Source organism: Cetorhinus maximus, chromosome 19 (assembly GCF_964194155.1).
Source record: "Cetorhinus maximus chromosome 19, sCetMax3.hap1.1, whole genome shotgun sequence".
NCBI lineage: Eukaryota > Metazoa > Chordata > Chondrichthyes > Lamniformes > Cetorhinidae > Cetorhinus > Cetorhinus maximus.
In genome coordinates, this window is record NC_135897.1 from 33,323,146 (window position 1) to 33,339,077 (window position 15,932).

Here is a 15,932-nt window from a genome sequence, read left to right on the forward strand (position 1 = left end):
CAGCTGTCCCGTGTTTCTGATCCATGCTATTTACTCTATAATAATCTTGCATGGAATTTGCAGGCTGTCATTTTGAGGTGATGATTATGTAATATTATTGGCAAAAAAAAGGAAGAGAGCATGGCAGTTCACCTACAGGAAGTTGTATCCAGACTTCGTCAGGCACCCCTTAACTAAATCTGAAAAGTTAGCAATTTTGTTTCTGCAAGGATATTTGTAACTTTTTTTTTTACCTCCCTGTGGTTCTTGTTCGACAAGCCTTGCATGTTTCATTTAAACCAGCTTATAATTACTAATCTAGTTTGCTGATACCTAAAGGCTATTGCTCACATTTCAAAAACTGTTTATGTTTTCTGTGTTGAGAAAATTGACAGATTTTAAGAGGAAAGAAGATTGGCTGAGCTCCTATTGTTTAATGGTTTTATTGTTTTCTCCCTCTCATGGCTCCACACCTTGCTCCAACTCAGTGTTACACCTGGCAGACTGTCCAACAGTGACCATTTGCTACCTCAAGAAGCCCAATGCATTAGAGTTGGCTCTTAAGAAAAATGAGATATGGAAAATCACCCAGCAGCTTAAACTAAACAGCCAGGTGCCACTGCTAACCAATGAAACCCATCTTGGGGAGATACTTTCCCTGAGTGGTTTCTACAATGAAGATACATCTGTATCACTGGCTCAACTTTGTTAGATCTGCTTTCTTGATTCTGGCTGCAGTGGCCTGAAGTTTTGGATGCCCATAAAGGACAGTTGTATACTTTTCACACTGGTGCCCTGCACACCTCCTTCCAACAGTGGAGAAGGCCCTTAACCATGAGTGACAAAGCCAAACTAGCAGGCATAAAGACTGAGCATGCTTTGTTTTCCTATTGCTGAATCCAGCCCACAAGAGCAGATTTGGCATCAGTGAAGCTGGCTCAATTAAAGAAGCAGCTCTGTACTGTAAAGTAGGCATGAATATCATCAACAGAAACTTAGATTTGCATAGTGTTGTAGGAAAACGCCTTAAGTCGCTTAACAGAAGCCCCATCATGTAGAAACTGGCACAGAGCCAATAAGGGAGAGATGAGAAGGGTTGGTCTAAAGCTTGGTCAAAGTGGTGAGTTTTACAGAGTGCCTTAAAAGGAGGGAGGGAAGTGACGTGAAAGAGAGGTTTAGGGACTCAATTCCAGTGCTTATAGTCTAGGCAGTTAGCAGTGTCAATAGTGGAGCAAAGGGAGTGGTATATGAACAAGAGGCTAGAGTTGAAGGGATGTTGAATTTTTGGAAGAGCTCAAGCAGCGACAGAGATAGTGAGGGCCTAAGCAATGAAACAATTTAAACATTAGAATGAGGATTCTAAATTGGAGGTTTGGGGGGTATCAGGAGTCAATGTGGTCCAAGTGAGTACAGAGATTAGGGGTAAGCAGTTGGTGTGGGATATGATATTGGCAATAGGGACTTTAGATAAACTGAAGTTTATAGGGTGTGAAGGATTGGAGGCCAGATGGGAGAGCATCGGAATACTTTTGTGGGTCGAAAGCTCAGCTTAAAGACAAACAAAACACTGAGATTGTGAACAGTAGCTTGTTCTAAAACAGTAAGCAGAATAAGGGGTAGAATTAGTGTTAAACATAAGGAGTTTGCAGTAGTTGTTAAAGATAATGGCTTCATTTTTCTTTAGTTGAAGGGGCAGCATGTGAATGAGGAAGAGGAAGGGGAAAAGGGGCATGATCTTGATAACTGTGTGGGCCAGGAGGATAAACTATTGCTGGAGATGCTCTGGCTATGTATGGATGGATAGGTAAGAGTGGAATCAATTGAGAGCAGCCCAACTTTGCCTAGCAACTTGATATTGTAGCTTACTGTGTCAAAGGCTGTACTTATTTGGAGAAAGAAGAGGAGGAACAGCTCACCACAGGCACTTCTACACCTATGTGCTTTGTAACTTTGGTTATGACAGTTTCAATGCTGTGGATGGGTAGAAACTTGATAGGAGACATTCAACCATGGAGTTTCTGGGATGATGGGCTTGGATTTGGGTGGTAACAATAACATCAAATATTTTAGAGATGAAATGGCAGTTGGAAATGGGTCAGTAAGATGCAAGGATAAACGGTTCAAAGACATTGTTTTGAGGGATGGAGTGATGACAAGTTTGAAATGGAGGGACACAGTTCCTAAGAAAAGGGAACTATTTACAATCTCAGCTGTAGAATGGGAACCAGTAAAGGAAGTTGGTTTGCCAGCATTTTTAGTGGGAATAGGGTTAAATAAACAATACTGTAGGTGGTTCTTGCATGCAGTCACTTGTATAACTGAAGATGATATATAGCTTTGTTTTAGGAACTTAATTTTTCATAAAAATATTTTCATAAAATAGTAACTGGCTGTACTGGCATTCATTTTCCATGAATTCGAAAGAGTTGATTGTCCCAACAGTTCCCAACAGTTAAACCGTCGATTGGCAGATCAGTAAATAGTATTCCTTGGATGCTTTTGAACTTACCTGCTAAGAATTCTGCCTGTCCCTGATAATGGTCTTCCTGGTGATGTCGTGATTCCAAAAAGTTCTCAATACTGTTCTGGCATGAATTTTCCATCTGTGACATTTTGGAACTATTATCCTACAGGGAATGAAACAGAGCTACAAATAATGGATTAAGGAAACAATCAATTTGATTTGATTTTTTTTCTCTCGATGCTTTCTAGGCTTGTTAATGCTGTTGGGTGCAGACATTGAGGAGGTCAGGCAACTTGGGTTACTTTGGGGGGAACAGAATCTGATAAATATTTGTTGGGGAGAACGTTTTGTCAGCAGCTGGAGTTCCTAACCTGTGCTCGTCATGTAGTTCTAATCATTTTGCATGACCGTACAAACTTCAACTAACCACAGTCATGAACACAATATAAAAGTGAGTGTGAAATTTGTTTCTTGTGCTATAGTTGCAAAATTATCAGATTGCTTATCCAATATCCAGTATTGGATGAGCAGCAATTTCCTCTAATTAAATATTGGGAAGACTGAAGCTATTGTCTTCACTCCATGTTCCAAACTCCATTCTCAAGCTACTGATTCCATACCTTTCTCTGGCAACTGTCTGAGGCTAAACCAGAATGGTCATAACCGTAGTGCTATATTTGACCCCGGGCTGAGATTCCAACCACATACCTGTGCCATCAGTAAGACCTCCTATTTCCACTTGCCTAGCATCACCCAACTTCGCCTCTGCCTCAGCTCACCTGCCCTGAAATCCTCATTCAAGTCATCCAAAACTCTTTACTGCCTGTTTCCTTCCTTGCACCAAGACCCATTAACCTATTACTCCTTTGGTTGCTGGCCTACATTGGCTCCTGATCATGCAGTACCTCAATTTTAAATTCTCATTCTTGTTTTCAATCTTTCCATTGCCTCAGTCCTCCCTATCGCTGTAATCTCGCTCAGCCCCACAACCCTTCAACATCTGCACTCATTTAATCCTGGCCCCTTGAACACCCCTGGTTTTTATTGCCCCGCCATTGGTGGCCTTGCCTTCAGGCCCTAAGCTTTGGAATACCCACCCCAAATCTCTCTGATTTTCTGTGTGAGCAGAGAACTTGAATCCAAATGCCTTAGCATTGTTTGGACAGTCCAGGGAGAAAAGATAAAAATACTTACAAACATAGATTTATTGTAAGTTATTGTTATTAAGGTTGGAAGTGTGACTCAAAAGGAAGACAAATAACAATGGAAAGGAAGGTTCATTTTTTCCTCCTCCAATTGTTTTGCCTTATGAGGGCTGTGGCACACACACACACACACACACACACAGACACCCCCCCCCCCCCCCCCACTTGGGTACAGTCCTATGGTTGCAGGTGTTCTTCTGTACAAAATCCCATTATCCATTTTCTTATCTCAGCTGGACTTTACATTAGCATACAATTCAACTGTGGGAAACTGCAGTGGGCTAGACTGATCGTCCCTATGCTTGATTTCCACAGGCCTAGGAGTTGGGCAGTAGTGATCATGAATGGACTTATTTAAATGTTTTTGTTCCTGAGATTGAGGGAACAGATTCATTATTGTGCCCCATTGCTGCCATTTCTGAGTTCACCTGAATTAAACGCTCAAGAGAGCTAACCTGAGGCTAACCTGGCCTTTATAGGACCACATTGTAAATTGCATTTGTCTCATACTTTGTCCGTGGAGTCAGGAAGGAAGTTTTGTTGATGTAAAAACCTCAGAATTGTGTATTAAGTGCTTCTAAATTAGGAAAAATTGTCAACCATCAATGTTACGACCTGATTAATGTAGCTACATATTTTCACAATGCAATCCTCCCTCCACCTCCTTATCCTGAAGATGCAATTCCACTGACATTGGTTATGCTCCTCTTCCTCCCCCAAATGAGACTTCCTATGCGTTAAATAGTTTCAAACAAACCAAGGTGACCTGAAAATGGTTTTCTTTGGGAGTTATTGAAATTCTATTTTGACAAATTGGTTGGGGGCAAAATTAGGGCAATATGTTGTTGGGAATGTTTAATTCTGAGTGCCATACATCGTACTCATTGATTACTTATATTTAGATTTGCTCAGAGTTACTGTTGAGAGGATTTTAGGCCATTTTATCGTTTTTCATTTTATTGTTGAGATTTCTTCACTGCTTTGGTCCGCCTCCGCAACCCAGTTCTGCCGAAGGGTCGTGAAGGCTCGAAACGTTAACTGATTTCTTCTCCACCGATGCTGCCAGACCTGCTGAGTTTTTCCAGGTAATTCTGTTTTTGTTTTGGATTTCCAGCATCCGCAGTAGCTTTTAGCTTTTTGTTTTTATCTCTATGTTCTCTCTCCTCTTAGCTCACTGCCCTCTTATCCTCCCTAAATCTCTCCGTCCATGTAAACCCCTCAACCCATATTGACAGACTTGATTGTGCCACCTCACATGTCTTGCTACTCCCATAGTTTGAAGCACTGTTAAGGCCATCTCAGATCACTCCCTTATATCACTTATTACCCATATTCCCCTTCCACACCCCAACCCTACATCCTTCTGTATCTCTGGAAAAAACTATCCCCTAATTCACTTACAATTGCACTTTCAAAATCCCTCATTCTCTTGTCTTTGTCCCTCTGTTCGCCACGTTTCTGCGGAACTGATTTACTCAAAAGCGTCCTCACCGCCACAGTTGGACCACTTTTTCTGTGGGGTTTTTATTCTTTAAGTAAATGTATATTGGCTTAGAATTAATTCCCTAAATGTTTGCCATTGTTTATCTACCATCTTATCTTTTGATGTAGTTTCCCAATCTACCTTAGGCAACTTGTCCTCTAATAACTACATGGTTTGTTTTGTTCAGAATTAAGACCATAGATTTGGACTTAACTAAATCACTCTCAAGCTCAGTATGAAATGCTATCATATTATGAATGCTCTTTCCTAGAGCACTTTACTAAAAGATACTTAATTAACTCTTTTTCATTACACAACATTAGATCTAAAATTATCTGTTCCCCAATTGGTTCCTCAACTGACTGATTTATGGAAGTGGCTTGAAAACGTTTTATAAACTAGTACTCTGCAAAGTTACAGCAAATTTGTTTTGTCCAATCTATCTGAAGATTAAAATTCTAAATTTTTTTTATTACCCTTGTTACATGCACTTCTAATTAGCTCATTTATAATTTGCCCAACACTACAACTATTGTTTGGGGTGGGGGGGGGGGGTCTTTAAATTACTCTTGCCAATGTTTTCTGCCTGTTTCTTAACTTCATCCAAACTGATTCTACTTCTTGATTTTCCAAACTAAGATCCTTTCTAAGATCCTTTCCCTCTACTCTCTTTATCCCATCCTTTTATTATCAGTCATTCCTCCCCCAACCCCCTTTTTTCCATTTTGCCTCTCTCTTCTAAAAAATAAAATATTCTGGAATATTCATTGGCCAATCTTGGTCACTCTGCAACTACAACTCCATGGCTATTAGATCAAACCTATTTATTTTCTATCTGTGTTATTAATTAATCTATTGTGAATGCTTTGTGTATTCAGATTAGCTTGAACTTTATTCTATTTTTCCTGATGTCGCCGTAGTCACTAATGTGCCATTACCTTTATTAAGCCCTGTCATGTCCATAAGGCATGAAAGAGATCATAAACTGTGTTAAATCAAACCTTACTTTCTGCTTATTTAAAAATGCATTTTGCTGCACCAAAAACATGGCTTCTACAGTTCACATGATGTGCAAGTTGGCTACACTACCAACAGTAATTACAGGACAAAGCTCAACCCTCACCCTTGTGGAATCTCACACCTGTCATTGGGTGGACACATTTCAATCACTGAAACAAGGGAGCAGCAGACAGTTGCTCCCCAGTCTGGACTTATAACAAAGAGAAAGCCATCAAAACTTGTTATACTTGTGAAGGTGCTAATAGCCACCATCTATCTCCTAAGGTAAATAATGGACTTTGACCAGAGACACAGAAACTGATTGTTAACCTGAAACTGAATTATCAGTGGGCAACACCACATGACCTAAGCTCCTTTGGCCTTTGGAAAGTTTTAATGTTACATTCCTGGACTCCCAGGGCAGTCTGCTGTTAACGTCCAACCTGCCAACAGCAAAGCAGGGCTCTAGGCTGCCATAGTGCACCGAGGGGCTGGGAATTCTATAGACCCCTCAGGCTGTACGACTCAAAATGAATGTATACAATGAATATATCGTAATTGTATTGAAGCGCCCTAGAGTGCAACCTAATGTATGTCAATACCATTGCACTATCTGATTGTCTGTAATGGCTATATTGAAATGACTGCAATGCTCATTGATTATATTGAAGCACCTTGTGATCTGTGTGGAAAAGTTGAATCTGATTGCACTTTTTGTGATGGCCATTTAGAAATGTTTTGTAATGTTCTTTCAGATATTTTATGAATAAAGCATATTTTTCCCCAAAAAAAGGACTCTAGGCTGATAAAGCCTGCCTCAAGTCTAAACCTCCACAAAACTTGGTTCTCAGGAAGATTCCTGCCTTTGTAGAGTGGACCAAATCTCTGTATACCAACCTCACCTTGCTGCATCACCAACTTTGAAGGAATTCGGCAACTCCTGCTTTCAGCTAGCTGAACCCCCCTGAACTTTAACGCCTACGTGAAGGAACTCTCACTGGGCTCTGACATTCACGTGAATTAATGTCCACCTCTTTGTTTTTTAAAGTTATTCCTAGGTGTAAAATTCTTTCCTATCTCCTTGTGTGCTTGTGTGGGTGTGTATAGTTGTGACGTCCATTCCTCGAGTTTGAATGGATGAATAAATAATACTTCTGATTTAACCCTAAAGAGAGTTTTCTGTGATTCACACTAAAATTGACTTCATGAACAAAGGGTTTGGGGAAACACGTCACAGCCTATTTCAAAAATTTGAATGCCCCTGTTTATGGACAGACAGCGAGAAAAATAAAGGAATTTAGTTTGCCTCTCTCCCCTTTCTGTAACTTTCTGTCTGTCCTTTCCTGCTGACCTCCACTTATTTTTACCCAAATCGCTATGCTACATCTTTGGCATTTCTCTTACTGCCTTTGAATTTACACTGTAGTGAATCCTAGTTTCGACTGGTCGCTCTCCTCCCCTCCCCTCCCCCTCCCCCCTCCCCCCACCCTCCACACACCCATTTGTTTCAAGTCCTATCTCCTGCTGCAGTTAATCAATTTGCCAGGATACTGGCTCCAACCTGGTTTTAAGTGTTAAGTAAAGTAGTTAAAATATTGATGAGAGCCTTGTTACTTTTTAATAATTCATCGACAAACCTAATGGAATGGATCTAGATTTTGAACGAAAGCAAAATATTGCAAATATATCTGAAATATAAAGTAAAAATTGCTGGAAACAGTCAGCAGGCCAGGCAATATACGTGGAATGAGGAGCAGAGTTTGTGGCCTGGATTTTAGCCTGGAAATGAGTTCTGTGTGGAAAAGCTGTTGTAAGGTCAAGAAATCTAGAGGAAGAGTTTCCTGAATGTCCTGCAGAATAAAGGCTACTTTAAAATTCTTTCCATGGGGTTCCTACCTGTGACAGGGTCAAGGGCTTTCAAGCAGGAAGCCTGGTTCACAAGGCTGAAGCATACAAGAGCAGATAGGTGTATTGGGGGTGGGAGATAGAGCATGGGTGGGTGGGAGGGGGTCCAATGGTGGGGGATAAGATGGTGGCCATAGGGCATCTACGATGTTCAGGGTTGTTTCGTGTGGTGTGGCATGGGGGGAACCAATAGATTGCAGGGATTGGGTGTATTTACAGGATAGCTTGATGAGCCTGGAGGAAGCACTCTATAATAATTATGGTTTTATTTAGTGTGTAATGTATCTTTAAGAATAATGCTTGTTAAGGAAGATCACATGATCTGTAGTAACCAATAGGAGAGTAGCAGGGGCTACCTCAGCAGTCAGTACAGAGACAGAGTTGGAATTGAAAGCACATGTGTAGTTGCTGCTAAATATATTGTAAATAAACTTAATGTTTCCACCCAAGAAGTGTCTGCAGATCAACTCTATCAATAATAGCACAACTCAGCCAACCTACAACAAACTGGCAACAATGATAAAACAGGATTGAACAGAAGAAATCAAGTTAAAAAGAAATTAGCACTGTACGTTGCCCAGTGATTGTAAGTAACAAGCTCCATTAGAATTGAACAAGTTATCCCCTCTCAAAATACCACAGTTTGGGAGAATTGATCCTTTTGAAGCAATACATAGAGCGCCTCACGTTCTTTTTTTCAGATTTGGGGGAAGGGAAGAGGTGAGCGATCCTCTTGAGTACTTGTGGGAGCAAAACCTACAGTCTGATTTGAAGCTTGACCCAGGGCCCTGGTTAGAATGGAAGTGGACACGGGTGCTTCCAATACAGTAATTGGGGAACATGCCTTCAGATATTTGAATAATGGTGAACATCAATTAAGTTTAGAAGAAACAGCTGCCAAGATAAAAACACATTTGGGGGAAGACATTCTCGTAAAAGGCATAAGCAGAGTAACTGTCCATTATGGAAGCCAATTGGCAAAGCTGCCCTTGATGTTGGTAGCAGGTGAAGGGCCAAGCCTCCTGGGGCAAAATTGGTTAAAGGAGATTTAAGTTAGAATGGGCTGAAATTTTCCAGTTGAGAGCAAGTGGGCTACCAGGGCGATTTAGAAAGCAAGCCACTGTCTTCAAGATTGAACTGGGGAAAATCCAGGGCCTGCAGGTCAAGATTCATGTAGATCCGGAAGCAACCCCTCGCTTTATGAAGGTGAGACCGGTGCCACATGTCCTGTGAGAAAAAGCCGACATTGAACTGAACAGGCTAGAGAAACTGGGCATTATACAACCTGTTCATTTCTCAGAATGGGCAGCACCCATAGCCCCCGTCCTTAAACCTGACCAAAGCATCCAAATTTGTGGAGACTACAAACTGACAGTTAAGCTAAGCTAGACAGACACCCCATTCCAAAAATCGAAGGCCTGTATGCCAAGCTGACAGGAGGGACACCGTATACCAAGCTTGACATGAGCCATACTTATCAACAACTAGAGTTGGATAATGCCTCCTGGGAATTGTCACAATTAATATCCATAAAGAGTTGTACCAGTATGCATGATTGCCTTTCGGTGTCTCCTCCACTTGTGCCATCTTTCAGACAACAATGGAAAGCTTGCTGTAGGGTCTGCCCCAGGTTGTAGTCTATTTAGACAATGTATTGGTGAGAGGATTCACTGAAGAAGAGCATTTGGCAAGAAGTCTTAAAAGAAGCTGGAGTGCGTTTAAAAAAAAAAGAAAACTGCATGTTCCAAGCGAAGGAGGTAATCTATTTGGGTCACTGGGTAGATTCACAGGGCCTCCACCTGGTTGAGGAGAAAGTGAGAGCCATAAGAGAGGCACCTGCACCAAAGAACGTCTCTGAGCTGAAATCATTCCTAGGAATGATCATCTATTATGGGCGGTTCTTACCCAATTTGTCTACAGTGCTGGCCCCCCTGCATTCTCTATTCAAAAAGAACCAATGTTGGCCTTGGGAGGCACCCCAGAAAGAAGCTTTCATAAAGGTGAAACAATTTTTGCACTCGTCCAATCCATTAGTGCATTATGGCCTGACAAAAGAATTGGTGCTGACACGTGATGCATCTCCCTCCAGAGTGGGAGCAGTGTTATCTCATCGGATGGACAATGGCACAGAACGGCCAATAGGTTACGTATTATGAACACTCACCACAGCAGAAAAGGGATACTCGCAGATAGAAAAAGGCCTGCCCATCGTCTTTGGTGCCAAGAAATTTCACTAGTACGCACATGGCAGACATTTTACAATCGTTTCAGACCATAAACCATTGCTAGGATTGTTTAGTGGGGACAAGGCTATACCATCCATAGCCTCAGCAAGAATACAATGATGGGCTTTAATTCTGGCAGCATACGAATACACTTTCGTACATAGGCCAGGCAATCAAATCGCAAACACCGATGCCCTTAGTCATTTGCCTTTACAAGAAAATAATGAGCACATCCCAGTTTCACGGGAACTTGTTTTACTGTTAAATTTCTTAGATTCCTCGCCGGTATGTGCTCGACAGATCAGAGACTGGACAAGTCGTGACCTAATCCTATCTCTACCCTACCCACCCTTCCTGAAACAGACCGGCTGATAGGGCGGTTCAAACGTTCAAAACAGGCATGAAAAGGCTAACTGGCGATTCCTTGGCAACCAAGCTAGCACACTTTTCTTATTCATTACAGGACTACCCCTCACACAACAACAGGTGTCACACCTGTGGAGTTATTGTTGAAATGCATCTCAGGACGAGATTGAGCTTAATAATGCCGAAAGGGAAGGCAGAAAACTAGACACAAGTGTCATAGTTGCGAGAGGAAATTTACAATGGGAGAGCCAGTATACGTAAAAAACTTTGAGGAAGAACCAAAGTGGTTACCGGGAGAAATAAGTGCGCTGACTGGACCTCTATCTTACCACGTGGAGGGGGAAGGCCGGATCATTTGTAAACATGTGGACCATTTAAGGAAGAGAAAGACAAATTACCAAGATTTGATCCCACCAGAATCATGACCGGGTCTACGTTTCCTGTTGAGAATACTCAGCTCAGGACTGACATGTCTGATGTTCCTGTAAGAGTTGAGGATACAGAAATGCAAGTGCCCACCCAAGCATCTGATGTTCAGGCACCTCTGGAAAAGGAGGTTCCTGACAAAGAGTCTGAAGTTGTGGAGCTGCGATATTTCACATGTACCAGGAAACCTCGTGAAAGTCTGAACATGTAAATTCCTTACCAGTGTAAATATTACGTTATTTTGAAAAATATGTGCCTGGAAATATAATATGTATAGCTGAGTTAGAGGGGGAGGAATATATTAATTATGGTTTTATTTAGTGTGTAATGTATGTTTAAGAATAACACTTGTTAAGGAAGATCACATGGCATCTTATCTCCTGTCTGGCGCAGTTAGGAAGTAGATATGCAAATTTGAGGATGAAAAACAACATTTGTTTCCGATCAAAGTAGATTGGCCCTTTTTTGTTTCTTGCCTTCTCTTGCAATACATTCAAAAATGAAATTTCTCTTTACTGATTGCAACACCCTATGGAAAGTACTTAATTCCGTGTATAAAAGATGAACAGCTGGATCACTTGCAAGCTGAGATGCACTAAATTAGACAACGTTCAGACAAAGTAGGTGTCACCCTCAAAGTCGGTGGGTCAGTTTTCTTCACCAGTTTAACCGCACAGTCTTGTTTACATGCCTCTGGTACATGGGATAAACTAATAGAACAGCCACTCTTCTAATTACATTGTTAATTCTTGGATGCTATTTTAATAATACCGTACCTACTTTAACTGATTATATAAGGTAAAGTGATTTAGAACTGTAGAGTTTCGGCAATGGAGTTGCCATTGTCCTCTGGAAACAGTCTGTTCTTAGGAACGGTTCATGCCTGAAATGTCAACGAGCTCTTGTCCTTTTGGTGGCTGCTGCCTGACCTGCTGAATTTCTGTTCCGTTTCAGATTTCTAGCCGCTGCAATATTTTGCTTTTTGTAGAACTTGGTGAATCTTTGCTTGCAGACATATATGCCACACAGTAAATAATGTCGTACAACTCCCCTCCATCATCTCCATTACCTCATGCAATGAAACAGAATCTAAATTGACGTCCGGCTCTTTTACTTGCCCAAAGGTTGTTAGGCATTTCTTTAATTTCCCATCAGTTCACCATCATCTCCCGAAACAGAATATGAAGTTTTTGGATGCCTTTTTGAAACCAAGCGCCATGATGATGGTGATGATGTAAGATTTGAAACTGGCCATCTTGTATGCACACCAAGCTTTGTGAACAGTTATTTGAGTGTTGAGGAGATATTTTGGTGTTGGTGATTTGAAGTGACGTGTTGATGTGGTGTAAATATTTTCTTAGTGCGTTTGCCAAAATCATGCCATTGTCAATGGTGAAATTTAATGGAAAATAGACATTGGGCAAATACCTTTGAGTTGACAGGCCCAGAATTTCCTCAGGGTTGCTTTTTTTTTCTTTATTCTTTCATGGGATGTGGACATCGCTGGCAAGGCTAGCATTTGTTGCCCACCCCTAACTTCCCCTTGAACTGAATGGCTTGCCAGGCCATTTCAGAGGACAGTTAAGTGTCAACCACATTGCAGTAGGTCCGGAGTCACATGTAAGTTAGACCAGATAAGGGTGGCACATTTCCTTCCCTAAAGGACGTTGCTCTGCCACTGTAGCTTCACCAGAAACTGAAGCTAAAGTCAATGAGATGGCTGAAAATTTGCATAATATTTTGAGCAGTTTTATAAAAGTCTAGGCCCTTAATGCCATTTGAAAGCGAGTTTTACCATATCTTCAAAGACTATTTAAAAAATGTTATCAACATGTGTTTTTGTAAATGAAATCAATATAAATCTCCAATTTAAACATAGAGGGTGTGAAATTTCCTTGTACTTTGACACCTCTAACACTATTACAGAGGCCTAATGCTTCTTCTGTAATGTGCCCTGCATTAATGGCTGCTTTCTATGTGGCCAATGCTACATTCTTGAGGAGAGGAGCATATGCAAGGACTCCCTCTGCATGTGCTGGAAGGCTGTGATTGGACTCTACCCTGACGCCACATAGTCCAACCAGCTGATGTGACACCAGGATGCCAAACTTGACCACAAAGATCCAGGTAACAAATTCAGAGATCATTCTACAAACACCAAGTGTTCTGTTGCAAGGTGGGCTCTGCACAAGTGTTATCTAAAGAGCGAGACACCCAACTTGCAGGTAAGGTGATTTGTAAAAATATTTTCTATTGCAAAGTGTCTAGAAGTACATTGGAATATTTTTGGACATATTATGGTGAGTTTGTGGGTTTGTCAGGGAATGGTCTGCAATGGGCACAGAGGAGTAGGTGACCTGCCATACAAAAGGCTGCTAGAGGTATGAGGACAGCAGGGTCAGTATCTCAGGGAGATGGCCCAGTGGCTGCAGCGATGACCAGCTTCACGCTGTGCCCTCTGTCAACTTGGAGCTGGACTTCTCCATGCTCCTTGACAGTGACATTGCCAATGTACCCAGCATCTCTGTATGTATGCCCATCAGATCGCTCCTATGTGCCACCTCATCAAGTTCCTCATGAGTTCCCTGTGACCTCATCCTATTGCGAGCTGGCAAACGAACAGTCCTTTACTCCTGGTCAGGTTGCAGCCCAGTCATGCTCGCCTGAGTCCCTATATGCTGCTCCCAACTTTATGTTCGTTTCCAAGGTATGTGCAGTGTCCATCAGCAGCTTGCTCATCATGCCAGATAGTAGGATGAGAATGAACTGGAAGTTGAGAAGGGGCATTAGGCAGGAAGATACCATCATTCTCGATGTTCTCAGCATGCCAGATGCCACATACTCCATCGCAGTGTGCCCCATGATGCTAAGAGAAAAGAAGGAATGACTTGTATTTATATAGCACCTTTCATGATCACTGGGCAAATCACAGCCACTGAAATATTTTAAAAATGTAGTCAGTGTTGTAATGTAGGAAACACAGCTGCCAAATTGCACTTAGCAATGTGATAATGACCAGATAATTTGTTTTTCACAATGTTGATTGAGGGATAAATATTGACCAGGATACTTGGGATAACTCCCCTGCTCTTCTTCAGAATAGTTGCATGGGATCTTTTACATCTACTCAAGCAGGTAAACAGTGCCTCAGTTTGACCTCTCATCTGAAGACGGCACCACCGATAGTGCAGCACTCCCTCAGCACTGCATGGGGTGTCAGCCTTGATTTCTGTGCTCAAGTCCTGGAGTGGGACTTGAACCTGGAAACTGGTGATTCAGAAGCAAGAGTGCAACCAACTGAGCTACAATTGACACACAACTTCACCATAGGGCTCAAGTGCCCTTGTCCCCCACCGGTTCTGCTCTGCACCCTTCTGTTGTGTGCCACCTTGCCTACAAGAGAAAGGACAGAATGTCAGTGATAATGCTGCACTGTGTTTGGATGCGTGCCACAGCTGAATAGCTGGAGGTATGAGGAAACAGTGGGAACTTGGTGTGAAGCTGGCAGCATTGCCATGTGTGTGAGGGTGAGGTACAGTATCTGGATGTTAGACATGAGTTTGAGTTGCAGGGAGTGCTGCTGGGTGAGCAAAGGGGGTTATGGTGCATGGAGCAGTGTGAGAGATCAGTGGCAGGTAGGACATGTCATGTGAAAATTCGTTCATTGACTTTGACCACCCACTTAAACCTCTGTGGCGCTGCTGCCAGATCCTCAGGTCCCGACTCGGAGTTGACATATCTGGCCATCTGCTCCCACTGACTTCTGAGGGTGGCACTTGAGGGCCTCTTGGCTCTCTGCCAAACTATGGTGTCTCTCCTGCCCTCCTGCATCACTCAAGCACCACATCCATCACCCTAGAGCCTTCTCTCTGTCCTGATGTCTACTTCTCCACCTATTTAAGTTGCAGTAACATTCTTCAGTTCAGCTTTCCATTAGGAGGGACAGCCTGTCTATAAGAAGAGTGGACTGGCTGCTGGAAATGATTTGTGAACAGCACTAAGAGGCAGCCAACAGCATTTTGAAGAAGGCAGCAGTGCAGGATCTGCTCAGTCACATGCTAAAATTTTTCAGATGAAGTGGCTGCACCAAGTTTGCATGGAACCTACTCTCTGCCTCAGAAGGCGGTAGAGGCCGGATCAGTGAATATTTTTAAGGCAGAGGTAGACGGATTCTTGTTAGGTAACGGAATCAAAGGCTATCAGGGTAGATGGGAATGTGGAATTCGAAACACAAGAAGATCAGCCATGATCTTATTGAATGGCGAAGCAGGCTTGAGGGGCCGAATGACCTACTTTTGCTCCTGTTTCGTATGCTCACATGTATCGGAATGAGTATGGGCACATCAAAAATCACGACCCTGCACCCGAAAATCAGGGCAAGCCAATTTCTAGCCCAAGATTTCTCTCATGCACCATACAAAACCAAATTTATCTCCACCCCATTGTACTACTTGCAACATGAAGCTTCTTGCCTTTTATATTTAAGAGCTCACTAAAATGTAAGATATATAACTCCTATAATTATTTTAAACTGTTTTCTTCATAAATATGGCACACTGTCAGTGAATTGACAACATTTCAGCATTTCACATCGAGTTAATGCACACTTTTGAATGTTACCGTGAGCTGCTGGAACAGTATCTAGACTAATACCAGATATCTTATGGGGTTGTTTGCAGTGTATCAAAAGATGCACTGTCTTTTATGTGTTCCTACTAAAGGCCAATAATTGCCATCTAACCCAATAGCGGTAGATTCCTGCTTCTCCAGCCCAGTGATAATTTTTCTCTCTGATGGCTGAATATTGAATGGAGTTGCTTCGGCTTTTGTTTACCTGTGTATTTTGTCTAAAGGATAATTTGTTGAGATGTTGCTTTGTT

General features: G+C 42.0%; 1 protein-coding gene across 2 annotated transcripts in view; it reads left to right on the forward strand.

The window, feature by feature from the left end:
* pik3cb (phosphatidylinositol-4,5-bisphosphate 3-kinase, catalytic subunit beta) overlaps positions 1-15,932 on the forward strand; it is a 200,074-nt gene that overhangs the window by 87,439 nt on the left and 96,703 nt on the right. The gene's annotated exons all lie outside the window — the stretch shown is intronic.